This window comes from Sceloporus occidentalis, unplaced genomic scaffold (genome assembly GCF_023333645.1).
Source record: "Sceloporus occidentalis isolate IW3139 unplaced genomic scaffold, rSceOcc1.0.p SCAF_6, whole genome shotgun sequence".
Lineage (NCBI taxonomy): Eukaryota > Metazoa > Chordata > Lepidosauria > Squamata > Phrynosomatidae > Sceloporus > Sceloporus occidentalis.
The window spans coordinates 29,504,223-29,522,245 of NW_028316986.1; the positions used below are offsets into that span (position 1 = coordinate 29,504,223).

The following is an 18,023-nucleotide window of genomic DNA, read 5'->3' on the forward strand; positions in this document are numbered from 1 at the left end:
TTCATGGGGGGGGGGGGGGGAGTCCAGGACTGATCCCTACAAATTGAGAGGGCCTACTGTACATGCAACAAATATATAAATTTTCAAATTTGTATCATATCTTTCTGCAAAGTATTCTCTCCAGCTGGTAAACTTCCCAAATGCATTTTCTAGATTTTGGTTACTGTATAAAAGTATTGCTTATTAAACACACATCAAGAGGGGTATGAGGGGGTACTGAAAAGTTCTCACCCTGATCCTCTTCCAAAATATGAGAGTAATTTTGTCACTGTAGCTTGAAATGGTGTTCTTTTGTATTGTACATTTGCTAATTTACAGAATCATAGCTCTAATATCTGGGTTTTTTTCATATCATTCATAGAACCATGTCCAAAATAGTGTGGAATTTTCAAGTGCTGAACTCCAGGCCATCATGAAGTTCCTACTCCTGTGGAAGAAAACTCCCAAGGAAATCCATGAGTATATGATGCAAACATTGAGTGACAAGTGCCCGACATGCTCAGTTGTGAAGAAGTGGTATGCCAACTTTTAGTATGGAGATGTTAAGACCAAAGATGAAGCAAGGTCAGGGAAACCTTCAACAGTGTCTACTCCTGAACTTTTTGAGCATGTTCATGACCTGATTTTGGCAGAGCAGCTACCAGAGATACCAGAAAATTTCCAGGAATGAACTGGATTTTTAATTCATGAGCAGTTGGCTATGCAGAAGCTGTCAGCCAAGTGAGTACAAAAATATTTGAATACTAACCAGAAACGAAATCAAGTGGTTACTCCCAAGTTGATTTTGCGACATCTTGAGCGATCTAGTTACATTTGTTTGGAACAAATAATCACTGCTGATGAAACATGGTTACAACACTATGATCCAGAGACCAAACAACAGTCCTTGCAGTCAAGACTCAAAGGCCAGCAGGAAAGGTCATGTCCACAGTATTTTGGGGAAAATAAGGAAGGTATTTTGATGACTATCTTCATGCAGAATACAACTCTAACTTGGTGTACTGATTAAAGGAGGCACCAAAGGAAAAATTGCGAGGTAAGCTGTTCTCTTTTTTGCAGGACAATGCACCTGCTCACAGGACTGGCAAAAGGATGGATGTGTTGAAGAATTTGGAGTTTGAGTGCATAGGCCATACAACCTGCTAACTAGGTCTTGCTCTATCTATTTCCTGTTTCCAAACCTTAAAAAGAGTTTGAAAGAAAGGCTATTTTTAATGTTTCAGAAGTAATAGCAACATCAGAGCAGTATTTCAGTGACCAGACATCAGATTTTTTTTTTCTGGAAGGGTTAAAGAGACGTGAGAAACAATGTGGCAATTGCATCAGATTTCAGGGTGAATATGTGGAATAGCATGTAAGTTTCATGTTCTAGGTCATTCCATTCTTGGTCAGGCTGAGAACGTTTCAGAATCCCCTCATACAGTATATGCCTTTGAGCAAATTCAGGATTCCAATTGATTCCCACCCTTCCAACCAAACCCAGCTCTTCATCACATCAGGGTTATCCCATGGCCATATGTACTGCTGGTGAAATGAAGACACTCTATTCCAGAATATATTTTATACATCAGTTTATCTTCAGTTACCTATTGGTGCTAGAAATTTCAGAACAATCATATTCCCAGCCACTATAGGGATCAGATTGTGGTCTTAAACTGAATTAAGACGACCCTTCTCACTGTCCCACCACCCCCACAGTTACACCTGGTCGGAAAACAGTAGAGGGCCTTCTTAGTGACTGCTCCTAGGCTCTATGAGTCTCTCCCTAGTGAGGTTAGACTGGAAATATTCATTGCTATTCTTTCTTAGGCAGCCAAGGAGCTTTTTGTTTTGTCAGCCTATGAAAGCTGTCTGCCCACATGGAAAGGACCTTTTATGTGCTGCATTCTTTAGATTTTTTTGTTCTCTTTAATGGTCTGCTTTTGACTGCTTTTAATTTATCAATAGTTTAATTATTTCTATTATTTTACTTTACTACAATGTAAATTTTTAACTACATTTATTTAAACTTTTGTAAGCTGCCCTGAGTCCCAGATTAGGGGGAAAGCAGAATGATGATCAAGATGTTGATTAATGATGATTATGATAATTCTCTTATCCATTTGCAGCTGTTCACTGATATCAGGAGATTTTTTTACAATTGTCTTCCCTTGCCATCTCTATCATCTGTGTGGGAGTCCCATGGCTCTCCTAAATGTTATTGTATTCTAATTCCCATCATCATTGACCATTTCCTGTGCTAGTTAGAGATTATGAGAGTGATACTAGCTCTATCTGGAGGGCCATAACCCTGTCTTATATCATAGTGCTTTTGTTCCAATGAATACCAGATTATCATTACTCCAGCAGTTCGGTTCTCTCATCATGGTACATTGAAGATCTTTCTACATTTAGCATTGGGAGAGCAGATTTGCCACAACAATGCCCTGGCTGTCTGCCACAGCACAGTTTTAAGCAGCTGTGTTCTGTCCTTAACCCTCATGCCTTCTCCTCTTCCTTCCTCATTATATCCTAAACATCTGTATTTGTAGCTTGCTTGCTTGTTTGATTTACTTATTTATCTAGATGTAAAGTCTGTCTCATCCTGAAACTACTGGCAACAAAAGCAAAACATTTTGAAAAAACTGTAAAACAGAATGAGAGTTCACATGTCCACAAAACTGCCCTACTCCTTCACAATGAAGGACCGGTCCAAATGTGAAGTTACATACCCTTCAACATTTTACAGATAAATCCAAGATACATATAGGCAAGTGACATCAGAGTATGGTCAAGATGGCAAACATCATTAATGAGGAAGAATACATAGGCTAGGAGAGGATGCAACAGTTTGCTTTTGCATGATCCTATGGGGTTAGAAAAGATTCCATCCCTTCCTCTCCTTTTCCCCACTGCTGAGTTAATTAAGTACAAACTACCTTTGCATTTGAACTCAGTTTCCAGTAACTGAAATAATCCAGGATGAAGAGGAGAAGAGAAGGAGGAGGGGAAAACGAGGACATTTTGAAAGTAACTAAAATGGGCTCTAATGGGCTCATTAAGGGAAATATAAAGGTAAAGGTTTCCCCTTTGACATGATTATCTAGTCGTGTCCAACTGTATGGGGGTGGTACTCATCTCTGTTTTTAAGCCTAGGGAGCCAGTGGTGTCAGAGACCATGGGCCATGTGGGCAAAGTGGTGCCTATTTATCTACTGGTACTTCCACTTTTACTTGCTTTTGTATTTCTAGGTTGGCAGAAGCTGGGACTAGTGACGGGAGCCCACTCTGTCACATGGTGTTTGGGTCTTGAACTGTTGACCTGCTGACCTAGTGGTCATCAGAGTAGGCATCTTAACCACCAAGCTACCTCACCGGTCCTTCAAATAACCTGGACCTGAGCCATATAGGGCTTTATAGGTCAAAACCAGCATTTTGAATTGTGCCCGGAAATGGACCGAGCACCACTAGGCCCCACCACTAGCTTCTGCCCCGGCTTGGCTGCGGTGGGGGGAGTCTACTGGGGCTGAGAGGGCCGACTTTAAGCTGCAAAGGAGAGGACTGGATGCTTGGCCCAGTCCTCTCCTTTGCGGCTTGCTTTCCCTCAGCCTGAAGGGAATCCGCGGAGCCCTGTTCAGGCTGAGGGAAACCAGGCCACCAAGGAGACGACTGGGCGCTCAGCCCAGTCCTCTCCTTCATGGCTTGAAGTAGGCCCTCTCAACTCCGGCAGACTCCGCCCCCCCAGCCAAGCCGGGGTAGAAGCCGCCGCCACCCCGGAGGAAGCAGGAGGTAAGCAGGGAAGGAGGAAGGGAGGGAAGGAGACAGGGAGGGAACAAAGGAGTGTGGGAGGGAAGGAAGAAGGAGGGAAGGGAGGAGAGGAGGGGGGAATCTGAATTATCTGACATTTTCGGTTATCAGCCGGCCCGTTTATGTCGGATAATCGAGACTCTACTGTAATTGCATTTGCAACTCTGTATTTACTCCCTGGTTGTTGTGGTTACTTTAATTGCTTTCACCTCAATCTGGATGTGATGATTCTATGTAGCAGAGAAGTTTCAACTCATTTGAATTTTAAAATGGATATCAAATGAGAATTCCTTTCCAAATGCTGTATTCTGTGTGCAGGATTTTTCTATTGGAATGAAATTCAGACATTCAACATCCATACCTACAATCTTAAATGATCCAGATTTATTACTCAATACTGCTGAATATGTAAACTCAGTTTAACTGTCCACATAGTACTGGAAATGCCAGTTCTAAGCAGTATTGGGTTGCTACAATCCACACACCCTCCCTTTATCCAAACAGACTACTCTGGTGTAAACAGCTTGTGTCAATTTAATCTCGTCTGGTTCTCACTGCAAGGAAAAACCATAAAATCTAATGCATGAAGTGACTTGCAGTCTTTCACATATGATCTTTATTTTGGATATTCAAATCTTTTAAGAAAGTGAGGCTGAGGGAAGGTTAACGCATTGCAGATGAGAGCACTCTATCTAAATCTGCTATCTCCTATAGTTTCCTGTGCTCAGAGCAATTTTTCAAACATTTCAGGCACACAGCTTTGTTCTCAATTTAGCTGTGTGGCTTTGACTTGAAGACATTTTTAATGCCCCAAATGATAAATTTCCAGGAATGACAATTGGGAGTTTCCCCCTCCTCTTTCCAAAAACACAATTAGCATAATCTGCTAAAATCTGTTTTGTACAACATTTTCCAAGAGGGTTTGGATTATTACTTTTTGACAGACTGTTGCTTTTAGAAGGGCCATAGAGGAGTTAAAAAAGAGGCTGTGGTTTGGTTTGTTCAAGAGGGGAAACACTGGGAGATGATACAGAATGCAATACTGCCATCTATTGGGTTCTTGCCTTTTTTCTACAAGGAACCGAATTTCCAGCTTTTCTTAAAAGAGATATGAAGATATGATAGCTGCCTATTTCAGTCTCTTATCACTTTCATACATATCCCTTGTACCATCTAGTAAAAGCAGTGAGTGATGTGATGTTGACATGTATGGCATTTTCCCACTTCCAGCAAAAGGCAACAATCAACTGCAGCTGAAAACAAGCATGCCTCCTCTCACATTTGTTTTGCTAGATGTCAGCCCAAAGACATGTCAGGAAGACATGGGCTGGGATAACCATCCATTCCCTTGTAGCATCAGGAATCTTTTCACACTACACAGTTGTAGCACTGGCATTCCACTTCAATTGTCATGGTTCCATCCTATGGAATCCTAAAATTTGCTGTTTAGGGAGGGGTACTTAGAATTTTGTAAGCACCTTAGGATATAAATTGAGAAGAAGGAGAATTTTCTAGACATGTTCAAATTAAAAAGCTAAAGATGTCTTAAAGAGAGCAGGAATCAAAGAGTTACAGTAGGCCCTCTACATTCACTAGGGTTAGGTACATAAAACCCCTGTGAATGTTGAGGCGGGGAGGGGCCACACAAATAAAAAAAAATACCCTGAGAAACATCTCTCCAGGAATCTCTAGGACCTCCAGAGCAATTCTGTGGTCAACATCCTCCTGATGTTAACCATAGAATTGTGCTGGAGAACCTACAAATGCCTACAGAAGTATTCTCTCTAAAAATCTTTAGGTCCTCCAGCGCAAAATCTGGTGAAAGTTGGCCATAGAGTCACGCTGGAGTACCTAGAGATTCCTAGCGTGAAAGTCTTAATCAAATCTGCAAATAATCAAATCCACAAAAGTCAAAGCTGCAAACGTGGATGGCTGACTGTACATAGTTTGAGTGATGCAAAGTCCCCTCATGACCACTTTTATGTGATGTAAACTGATATTCATAGGTGCGGTACAGACCTCCATAAAGCAGTGTACATGCACCAATACTAGGGTTAGGGAGCACGCACCAACTGCATTCTTCCTAACCCTAGTGTGTGTGGATGGCGCCATTGTTACGCAGCACCATCCACACGGGGCACGTGATGATGACGACATCATGCACGGGCCGCATCCAAACAGAGCGATGCATGTGTGATGTCTCCGCATCGCTTCAGGCACAGAAATGAGCTCTAAAACACAGCTCCTTTTCATCATGTGCATCATTCCCACGGCAACCAAATGGCCGCGGGAACAATGCCAAGGAGAAAGGGGCCGGGAGGCTCCTTTCTCCCATGGCTGCAGCTCCCAGGGTGTCCGGGGACATGAAGCCCCAAGGACACCCCTTTTCCGGACCATGGAGAAGCAGCATTTTGCCACTTCTTCGTGGCCCAGAAAAACGGCAGATTTGGGCTGCAGGGCTGCCGGTGAGGCTGCCCTGGCCCCAATCCAGAGTGGAAAGGGGCAGGTGCGGGCCACTCCTTTGAGGCGGTCTGTACCGTGCCTTAGACATCTTTCCACTGCTTTTCTCCTTATTTTCTCACGTCCACCAAAAGTGAAACTAGCTTTTTTCAGTGTTAGTTTAGCATTCTTAGAGATGCTTTCCTATCTTTAATGGAATTTTTCCATTAAAGCCATAATGTGTTTCTTAATCATCATTGCTAACCACTGCACACTTGCACTCTCCATCAATGGGAATCTCAGCTTAAGAAGACAAGGAGATTCCAACAAACGCAGGCAAGAGTTTCCTGGTTGTGTTGGGGTACAACACAGGTGTACAGTCAGACCTGGAAGAAGCACTGGAAGGCCATGTCTACACTGAAAAACAGAAGCATGGACTGGATCAGAAATGTAATGGACTGAGAGTCTATATAAATACTGTTTCAGAAAAGATGGAACTACGGGGAAAGAAGGGGACACAAGGAAGTTAATTTGTTTATTTCTTTTTGACCATGGAAACATTTGGATATATTAAATTGATTTTCTTGATTAAAATGTTTATGCAGAGTCCTCCAGCATGATCAGTGATAATGAGAAGGAGAGGCGTGGGGGGGGGGGCTGGGAATGCTCTCATCCACAGTACTGTTTGTCACTTTATTTTTAATAAATAAATACATAAACTTAAAGTCAGGAAGTGATGTGAATTCTGGACCCTAGCCCTGACCATTGGAGAAGAATCCAATAGGTTTGCCCTCTCTTGCTGTCCAAAGGGCATTACTCTGAGACTTTCTTTGGCTGAGTTAAAACACATGATTCTGGGGGGAAAAGAGAGAAGGCATGGAATTATAACCAACCCACAGATCCAACCTACCATTTAGGCACCAGAAACATAGAATTCATTTCAAATGTGATGACTATTCCCAAGGAGTTGCAGCCAGTCTCTTTCTGGCATGCCTACATTTTAGGAAATCACAAATACTGGAAATGGAACACACAGTTAGATCATCTATACTAAATTAGCTTAAAGGTTGGTCTGTGCTGATTCCAGCCCAACTTTGGCAGTATGTTTGATCTCTTGTAGAGGTCCTGGCTGCCAAAGGGGGGTGAGTTAGGGGGGAAGAAACTTGAAGAATGTCTATCTTAGTGTATTCAAACACTGAAAGACAGAAAGCCTTTTTGTGTCAGTTTCTGGGGCAACGAATGCACTTTAGTCAATGAAACAATCCCATTTGAAACTATTTCTCCATCACAGGGTATGTGTACTACTTCACAGAGGACAGCCCTCTATTTGAAGGGCTATCTTACAGTCCTCTATTATGTGCAAGCTTTTAGCGGTAGGGGAAAATATTAGACAGCAACTCAGCTCAACCTCTGCCTTCATGGTTATGCTGGATATGGCTGATGGAAGTTGCAGTGCAGCAACATTTGACAGTGACAAGTTTCCCATCCCTGTTCTGTTTGAAGTTTAAAAGACAAATAACTTAAGGACAGAAGGAGGAGAAAGGAGGAATCTTGAACAGGGATGAGAACAATACAAAAATAGTTAACACAACAACTACCCACGTTTCTCAAGTGCTAAGTATTCAGGACTGACAAGAATCTTTGTGATTTGGGGCTTATTCTCTGCAAAATTCTCAAATGTTTTGCTCACAAAACAGCATTTTTGACACACAAAACCCTGAAAATGCTGTTTTCTGTACATAAAGATATGTAGATTTTGCACAGTAAGTCCCTAACAGCAAATAGTCTTTGAAAATCCTACAATTTTTGAAGACCTCAAAGTAAGTAGTAAATTACTAAAATTACTTCTTGCTTCCTTTGAGAATTAATTTGACAAATAATTACATCCATAAGAAGGCATCCATCAACAGACAGCATTTGGACAACAGATTAAACAGGCACACAAATCAGCTAGTCACAGTCTACCCCACTGTAGAGGTGTTCTCTGTCTGGTAAATCATTGATTATTCTTGGTGATAGGTAAGTCTCTCTATTTCTTTAAGTGCTCAGGCAAAGCATATGGACCATTCCCATTTATGTGTGTTAAGAACACTACGCTATCTCTCTAAAAACCACATAGACTTTGAAAAATGGCAGTGTCATCACACTCAGTAATGTTCAAAGTTCCCTTCCACATTATCCAACAACAGCCCATTGAAATCAGTGGGAAATCTGTGGGGTTTAAGTTAGTCGTTGCTAATTTTACACTTATTCATTTCAATGGGTCTAATGTAATGGCTAAATCTCTCTAGATAGATAGATAGATAGATAGATAGATAGATAGACAGATAGATGATAGAGGTATTTGTGAGTGTGCATATGTCAGTTTGTCTAAGCAACGTGTGGAACAACATGTAATGTCACACCACCCTGGGGGTGGAGCTGGGATATGTGGCATGTGGACGCCACACCCCAACTGTGCCCCCAAGCTGGTCTTTAAGGCTGGTCTGCACAATCCCTGAGAAGGGCAAGATTCCACCCCGTTCTCTCCTCTCCTCCACATGCATGGGTTAACTGAGTGCATGCTACTTTGACTCTTTGAAGTCAGTTTGCATCAACTGAAGTAAGCTGAAGACAAAGGAGGACAGTGGGTAGAGGAAAGAGAAACAGACATTTTAAAGGCTGCTGAGCAAGTAGACAGCAGATATTAAACAGAGCTGTCCTTGCCAAATTGGGACCGTTGTGGGGGATGTGACTGTATTGTGAATGGGCCCTTTGAGAGTGTACTGTGCCCATAGTTAAACCATACTAGATTGCAATATAGTGTGAAAAGCCCCTATAACTGCACTCACTTTATCATGGCCTAACGGTATAACACAGAAAATCTATACTGGATGTTGATCAAACCTGACTTGGAGTGTTTAAAAAGTCAGAGGCATGCACACACACACACATACATGCAAGCACATGTTCTTTGAAAAATAACATAACCTCCAAAATCCTCCCAAATCCCATTCCCAATACAGCTAACAAATATGTCCAACAGCAGCAGGTCTCTCCAGCACCATTCAGTTTCCATTGTTGTTCAGTTTCACTGGTTAAAACCCAGACTTCAGGCAAAGGAAGTCTTTCTCCAAGCCTATCAACATGTGCCCATTGAATAATGCTAAAGTCATACTGAAACAAATAAAAATGCCATTCACAATTAACAAAGTTTCCATCTGTCTAGTATTTGCATTTTTACAAGACACATAGCAATCGATCGGTTTGGTTGGACAATCTTGATTTTTAAGTCTCTCTCTCACACACACACATACACCATGCTCCATTTATTGCTCTGGCTTTCTTTCTGACCACTGGAATGTAGGCCTATTGTTTCTAAGGAACAAACATTGCAGTACTTGGCAAGAGGCCTTGATTATTTTTAGAAAGCTTGGAATGGCTCTCTCCCTATATTGTGCAGGATGAGCAGCCTAATGCCATACGACTATGTGGTCACAGTGCCATCTATTGTCAAACTTTTAGACAGCAGGTGATTTGCAACAACAAATACCATGTGATTCTAAAAAGTGTCACAACTCAATTGCACTCCCTGCCTTTGTAACAGGCACTCAACCCATCATAACAGTTGCTGTTGCTCTTGTTGTTGTGTGCCTTCAAGTCGTTTCCAACTTATGGCAACCCTAAGACCCATATCATAAGTTTTTCTTTCAAAATTTGTTCAGAGGCAAGCACATTAAATATATTTCAGTTAATGCATATCCAGGAGTAGCCATATTGGCCATATTGCAAAGTAGAGTATCATCCAAAGTCAACAAAACAGTGGCACGGTACAGACCGCGCAAATGCGCTGTGCTGGTGCCAATTTTAGGGTTAGGGAACATGCAGCAACCGCATGGTGCCTAACCCTAACACGGTGTGGCGGTGTAACAATGGTGGTGTCCTGTGTACACGGGCGCCGCCATCATGATGTAAGTGCCATGCGGTGTCCACACGGCTTCTGCATGCACTTCCGTCGCAAGTGTGCCATTGGTGCACTTGTGACGTTCAACCTGCAGCACAAAAAGAACCCAGTTTTTCCGGGTTCTTTTTCCTCCAGGGGGAAGCCACGCAAGTTTGGTGGCTGTGGCTTCTGTCTGGAAGGAATTAGGCAACCGGCAGGCCGCCCCTTTAGGGCAGTCTGTCCCACTCAGGTGATTTCTTTGTTGGACCAATCAAAATGCACATGATACATGTAAACTTTCAAAGCTCCACTGGCTTCCTCATCAGGCAAAGGTGTGAAAGAAAGAAAAATTAATGATGTTAGTCATAGTCCTACATTTGGTCAAGGCACTGTGGTTGTCCTCAGTTCAGATGGTATGGAAAAGTATTCTTCCTTCTGTCCATGTGGGTACTGAGAGATTCAGCCTAGGAAATAAACTTTACATTAGCAATACAAAAAGATATTGCCTTTGAGATCCAATTTGTCTTGTATCCTTTGTGAGGCTACAAAACCCTTGTTAGGAAGAGAGAACTGAATTTCTCAGGAAACCTCCATGCTTTTGCATCAAGGAAATGTTTAGGTCTTGTTAAATTAATGCAGTTAGGGGTTGTTAAGTTAATGTTGTTAAGGTTACCTGTTAATGCAGTATGTGTGTTCCTGGTCTTTACTTCTTTAATAGGAAATTTGGTACCAGAGGCAGAAATATCATGGAAAGAAGAGGGATAAGTTCCTACAGCAGAAGCAAAGATCACTAAGGCTCGGTACATACCTGTAAAATGGTCCGGGCTGCCAGTGGCCTTTTTTCCGCCAGAGGGAAGCTGCAGCCACCAAACCGTGTGGCTTCCTGCTGGTGGAAAAATAACCCAGAAAAAGTGGGTTCTTCTCAAGCCACAGTAGTGGCGTAACAAGTGCACAGTGGCACACTCGTTATGTAAGCGCCGCATGACACCATGTGGAAGCCATGCAGCGCTTACGTAACAATGCCAGCGCCCATGTATACAGGGCGCCATTATTGTTATGCCCTTGTCACGTGCGAGGGTTGCAGGGTGTGTGGGCGCTCCGCCCCCCAGGCAACAATCATACGTGATGAGGGTGTCAGAAAGGCCCATCTGTTCCGGGCCTTTGACAATTTTAATCAGGTTTTTGTTGTTGTTGTTCAAAACTAACCACATGTACACATGTGAAATGAATCAACCAGGTGTTATCAAGTCTGGAATTTTATAAAAATACCCCCACAAATCCCTATCCCAAAATGCGGAGAGACCACGTAGGCAGCAAGCCTTCCTAGGAGTTGCATATAGGCAGATTCCTTCACACCTTTGAGACAGATTTATGACTGGGAGATGTTTCACAGACACAAGCCATTCCGGCAACAATCGTTTTCCCATGGCAGAGGATGCCTATGGATCAAGTGATGTGTAAATTTGGTTTTGCTTTGATGTAGGACAACAGCTTCCACTGACTACGTGACTAGGAACCTATTTAAGGTCTAGTTTTTCCTTTGTTCGAAGCACCACGTTGGTGGCAGGCAGGCACTCTGTCAGTCTGCTCCTCCTTGGTGTGGTTCCACACTCCCCTTTCCCCATTTCCCTTCAGTGTTGCTGAATCTACCTGGATTCCGAGGGAAACCATCTCAGGCTAGTATTTCCATTAGAAGGCCTTCTGTTCTCTTTCCATTTTTCCTCCCTTTCTTCTATTAGCCTTAAGTGATTGCATGAGTGAATGTATGTGTGTGAGTGTGTCCCCCTGTGCATCAATAAACTAGCTTAAAATTCAAAGACTTTGCCTTTGCATCAGTTCCTGGAAGTCCTGGTCCCTTGGTAAACACTGCTGGGATTCGGTCCAAAAAGGGTACTTGTAAGGAGCACTATATTGGTGTGTTGAGCTAATTAATATTCCCCAAAATTTGATAAGATATCCTTACATGGGTCAAGTAAAATATTTTGAACTTTCTAAAGATCACTTGAAAACTTCTTCAAAATGCACAGAAGGATGATTTCTCCCCCCTTTCCCCCCTCAACAGTCTTTGCTTCTCTTCTTATTTCCATTCTGGTAGTCAAACCTATACATCCATGTATCTTTAATATGTTGGGAGATAGCAGGTAAGGCAAGTTTAACTGCTCTCCCTTTGGAGTTTATCACACAGGAGGAATTACTCTTAATTTTGAATTAAAAGAAAGTGGGGCCAGAACGCATTCACGTGAATTCATTAGTTCAGCAAATTTAAGTGAATTCGAATTGCGTTTGGACTGACTTCCCATTGCCCGAAATCGTGTGTGGTAATCTATCACACAATAATGTTAAACCCCATGATTGCATTCGGATTGTCATTGGATTATACTTCCAATTTCCCTCGTCTGATAACGTCCTTTTTCTTTCTCTCCATTCATGCTCTGTAAGGAATTCTGGAGACATCTGCTATTTACTTTGTCTGTTGTAGGCAAGCACACAGTTATAGTAGGATGGTCTAGAGCAGAACCCTATTATTCCTCCCTCAAAACTTAATTAGATTGTTTACTGCAGATAAATTGCTGCAAACCATCACCAGAAATCTGTTTCTCCAGCCCTCCTTCATTATCCACTTAGTGTAGATATGCTTAAAAAATCAAGCTAGATTGACAAAAGGGAGCAGAAGAGGGCTGGGAGGCATGAAAAGACTGTAAGAAGGAGGTTCTTTGTAAAGTGTTGTTAAATGTGGTTGATCTCCATGCCTAGTTTTAGAAAGGCCTGTGATTAACATCATAACTGGTGTTGTTGTTGTTTTTTATCCTCCTGTATGATTTTTAAGACCTTTAACTCATGAAGAAGCCAATGGAGTTTCAAAAGCGTGCATCATGTATTTTGTGCATTTTGATTGATTAAATAAAGGTATCACTGTTTTGTGGATTTTTTATGTTATTGAACTTTGCTACATAGCCAACACGGCTAACCCTGAATATGTTTCCTGTTCTAGAAATGTACTAGTGGCAAAGCTTTGCTCTTGGGGAACCACACTAGTTTTGGTGAATTATGCATGTGCGCTGTATTGCTATGCAAATTTAGTGATAATTTCCCACACTAAAGTGATACAAAGAATAAAATCACCACATTATGTGTATTCACTCTCTTTTTTAAAAAGTACTTGGGCACTTCTTAGCTAGAACAAAGGAGCATATTTGTCTCCAATTCTTTTTTTCTTCTTCAAATTTCTGACATAAATAAATGTAAAGGGGTATTCTGCAAATGCACTGTTAGTTTTGTTTCTATTTTCAAAAATGAGTAAATAAATAGATGGCTCCCTCTCCTGGGAAAAGAGATGCATCGCATCCAGATGAAAACATATACTTAGGAGGAGTTAAAACCAAACAAACCTTATAGCAAAACTTCAAGAGACGGAAGTAACATAGACTTTTGGTTTTGTTTAAGACAATGACTTAATTTTGTCTTTTCCAGATGAAGCACGTGATAGCGCTATCTGGAGAGGAAATGGAAAACTACCCAAGAATGATATATTTTTCAAAAATATAAATAATAATAATGAAAAGGGTTTTTTTTATCCAAATAGTGCCTGGATCAAAAGGACTGTGTTGATTCTTCTTCTTAGTGATGACATGAACTCTAAATCATAGAGAGGGAACAAGAGGGAAGAGCCCATGTGTCTTGTAAAAATGAAACTCAGAGCCAAAATTTTTCAGTAAATTCAACTGATGAGGACATCTTAAGGCTAGTCTTAAGGATGTCTTAAGGCCAGAGGACATCTTCAGGCCATGGGGTGGTGGTGCCGGTGGTGGTGGTGTAGACTGCACCAGGTTACTCCCCAGAGGGGGAGGGGGTTCACCAGTGGGGTAGTATAACCCTGGGGAAGCAAATGGCTTCCTTCTGGGTCCTGTGTGCCCATGGGCATTCAGGACTTGTAAGGCTGGGGGTCTAGTGAGAAAGCCGAGAGGGCCCCTCTCATTGCTGCTGCACCAGTCTATATGCCACAGTACTGAGGTGGGGGGAGTGCACTTTTGGCCCTGCCCTCCAGTGTTGCCAAGAAGCCTCGAAGATAATTCCCCAAACGTTTGGCCAAAACTCACCAAATCCCCCCCACATCTCACCAAATACTTATTTCAACTCTCAAAATTACCATTAAAACCAATCACCAAAATCACACCAAAGGCTCTGAAAAGTACCCATTTTGGTGTGAAAGTCACCAGATTGGCAACTAAAGCCCCACCTCACCACCCCCCACATTTAACCTCCATTTGCAAAACAGAAAGGTACTTCCTTTGCAATCCAATATGTCTCCATCCTTTGTGAGGTCACAGGCTCCTTTGTTAGGCAAATTTCACTGAATTTCAGAGGACACTGAAGACTTCTTGGGATGCAGACACATTGGATTGCAAAGGAAGTATCTTTTTGTTTTTGCAAATCATTAAGGGAAGCCTCATATAGAATTTATTACATTAGTGTTGTGTGTGCACCATGTGCCTCCATCATGTCGATTCTGATTCACAGTGACCCCAAGGCAAACCTAATATGGGGTTGTCTTGGCAAGATTTGGTTAGAGGAGGTTTGCCATTGCCTTCCCCCATCGAGGCTGAAAGAGTGAGACTTTTCTAATGTCACCAAGTGGGTTTCCATGGCCAAGCAGGGAATCAAACTCAGGGTCTCCAGTGCAACATTCAAACCATTATGCCATACTGGTTCTTATCACCTTTAATTTCATTTTTTTTTTTAAATGGCAAAAAAGTCCAGAAGTTCAAAAAACAAGTGGAAAAATGCACAAAGGTATTACTTAGGAGGGAAACCTTTTCAAATTATCTACTCTTGCGTGTGTGAATAAAATAAACAATTTTACATTTCTAATGGGTGCATGTGCTTATTAAATTCAAAATCAAGAGTTTTAATAAGTGCAGATGAATATTCGAATCTTTGTTTATTCTAGGACATGATTAGATGACCATGATTAGTTAGAAATTAGTTAGAAATATAGGAAGATAGTTAAGATAGTTAATACATGGATTAAATTGACTCTTAAAACTCTTGATAGCCTGAAATGTGATACATAATATTTTATGCATTTTTATACATAATATTTTAAATAATTTTGTCATGAAACAAAAGTTTATGCACACTAAACTACCTCCGCCATCCATGTGGACAGTTTTTTGTATTTTGGAATATGTTGTATTTTGGAATTCCTGATAAGGGATACTCAAGGTGTAGTATTCAAAGATATAGCCGTGTTAGTCTGTAGAATCAATATGTAGAGAGATCTTGTAGCAAATTTGTGATTAAGGTCCAAAACACACTGTATAAATAACCCAGTTTGAAACTGCTTTAACTGCCCTGGCTCAGGGCTAGGGAATTCTGGGAGCTGTAGTTTTGTGAGACGTTGAGACTGGTGGTGCCACAATAAACAACAATTCCCAGGATTATCTAGCACTGAGCCAGGGCAGTTAAAGCAGTCTCAAACTGGATTATTTATACTGGATTATTCATTTGGACCTTAAAATGGATTGTTTCTGCAGTGTGTTTTGGACCTTAACTAAACAAAAAAGGTAGCATGAGCTTTTGTAGACTAAAGTCAACTTCCTGAGATTCATAGTATAGTGGTAGTAGTAGTAAGAGTATCATAGTGTTATCTTATGCATCTGAGGAAGTAGATTTAAACCGAAAGCTCATGCTGCCAACTTCTTTCAATTAGGGGCAAAACACAATGCAGGAATAACCCAGTTTGAGACCGTTTTAACTGCCCCGGCTCAATGCTAGGGAATTCTGGGAAGTGTAGTTTTATGAGGCGTTCAGCCTTCCTTGTCAGAGAGCTCTGGGGCCACAATAAACTACAATTCCCAGGATCCCCTAGTACTGAGCCAGGGCAGTTAAAGCGGTTTCAAACAGGATTACTTCTTCAGTGTGTTTTGGACCTTACTGAAACTACAATTCCCAGGATTCCCTAACAGTGAGCCAGGGGGCAGTTAAAGCGGCCTCAAACTGGGTTATTTCTGCAATGCGTTTCAGACCTACAAGATCTCTCAACTTGTAGTATTGTTTTTAAAAAAGAGGATTACTAAAGAATTATTAGTAGTAGTATTATCAAGAAAAGAAACTCTAATCCCCTGTGTTTACATATTTGTTATTATTTGCTTGCAACCTCACAGCTTGGGTCATAAAGATTGCATCCACAGTGAAGGCAAAGAGGTTATACAGAGTAGTGGGCTCTCGCTTCTTTCCCCATTTTCCCTTTTACATTGTAAGGTCCAAAGCCCTGCTGCAACCCCAAAGCGGAGCAACTCTTCCTTCGGAACAAGGATGACTCAGCAGGCGTTTCTATTTCTTTTATTTATTTAGCCTCCAAAGCCTCCCCTCAAAAGCGAGGGGTCCCAAAAGACATGTGCTCCAGGTGAGGCTCGAACTCACAACCTCGGCATCGCTCTGCTGTGTACTGCTGTATAAGTACCGCGCGCTAACCGATTGCGCCACTGGAGCCCTGACACCAACTCCTCCCGAACGCTTTATGAAGGGCTGAGGCGGCGCCATTTTGAACCTCCTTTCTCCCTTTAGAAAAAAAATTCCTCCCTTTTTCTTCATTTCTGCTGCGACGTTCATGTTGAAGGGGCTAACATAAATAAAAATACACAGAAGAGGAAGGAGGCCAAAAGAGAACGAGTTTTTATTTCCTTCCCTCGCTTTGGGGTAGGGCCTAGGAGGAGGAATGACGGCGACGCGACGCTATTGTGGGGATGAGATGAGGGAAAAGGCGTCGGCGCTTTTTTACCTCAGAAAACAAGAGAGTCGTTTGTTTTTATTAACTGTTTACTCATTTTCCTCTCAGGGGGAAAGCAGGAGAAACAAGTTGGAGAAGGAGGGAAAGTGGGGGGGGGGGAAAGACGAAAATAAACGCATATAGCCGTGTTAGTCTGTAGAATCAGTATGTAGAGCGATCTCCAAAACATACTGCGTGATTAATCCAGTTTGAGACCGCTTTAACAACACTGGCTCAATGCTAGGGAATTCTGGGAACTGTAGTATTGGGAGACATTGAGCTTTCTCTGCCAGAGAGGTCCAGAGCCACCACAAACTACATTTCCCAGAATTCCCTAGCACTGAGCCAGGGCAGTTAAAGCAGTCTCAAACTGGATTATTTCTGCAGTGTGTTTTGGACCTTAAAACCACTTTCAACCGCCATGGCTCAAGGCTGTGGAATTCTAGGAGCTGTAGTTTGTTGTGGCACCAGAGTGCTTCCTTCAGCTCATTTCTCCTGCTTCTCCCTGAAAGGAAAATTAAGTAAACAGAGCTCTGATATACCTCTGAGAAACCTCAGGAATCCTTTGATCTCACTTGAACCCATTTTTCAGCCTTGTAGTCCATCCACACTACAGAAATAATCCGGTTTGACACCGCTTTCAACTGCCGTGGATCCATGCTTTGGAATTCTGGGAAGTATAGTTTTATGAGGCATTTGGCCTTCTCTGTCAGAGAGAGCTCTGGTGTGTCACCACAAACTACACTTCCCAGGGTTCCCTAGCACTGAGACAGAACAGTTAAAGCAGTCTCAAAGTGGATTATTTCTGCTGCATGTTTTGGACCTATGAATTCACCCACACTGCAGAAATAATCCAGTTTGACACTGCTTTTAACTGCCACGACTCCATGCTATGGAATTCTGGGAAGTGGAGTTTGTTGCGGCACCAGAGCTCTCTCTGACAAAGAAAGCTAAATGTCTCACAAAACTGCAGAATTCCCAGAATTCCCTAGCATGGATCTAGGGTAGTTAAAGTGGTTTGAAACTGGATTGATTCTGCAGTGTGTTTTGGACCTAACAGAAAGAAGTTGGCAGCATGAGATTTCAACTTAAATCTACTTCCTCAGAT

General features: G+C 42.0%; 1 non-coding gene across 1 annotated transcript; it reads right to left on the reverse strand.

Annotated features, from left to right (window-relative positions):
* Positions 1-16,544: 16,544 nt before the first annotated feature.
* Positions 16,545-16,638, reverse strand: TRNAI-UAU (transfer RNA isoleucine (anticodon UAU)). The gene is made up of 2 exons: positions 16,601-16,638; positions 16,545-16,580 (listed from the first exon to the last, which is right to left on the reverse strand). It is a non-coding gene; the product is annotated as a tRNA-Ile (tRNA).
* Positions 16,639-18,023: the final 1,385 nt, after the last annotated feature.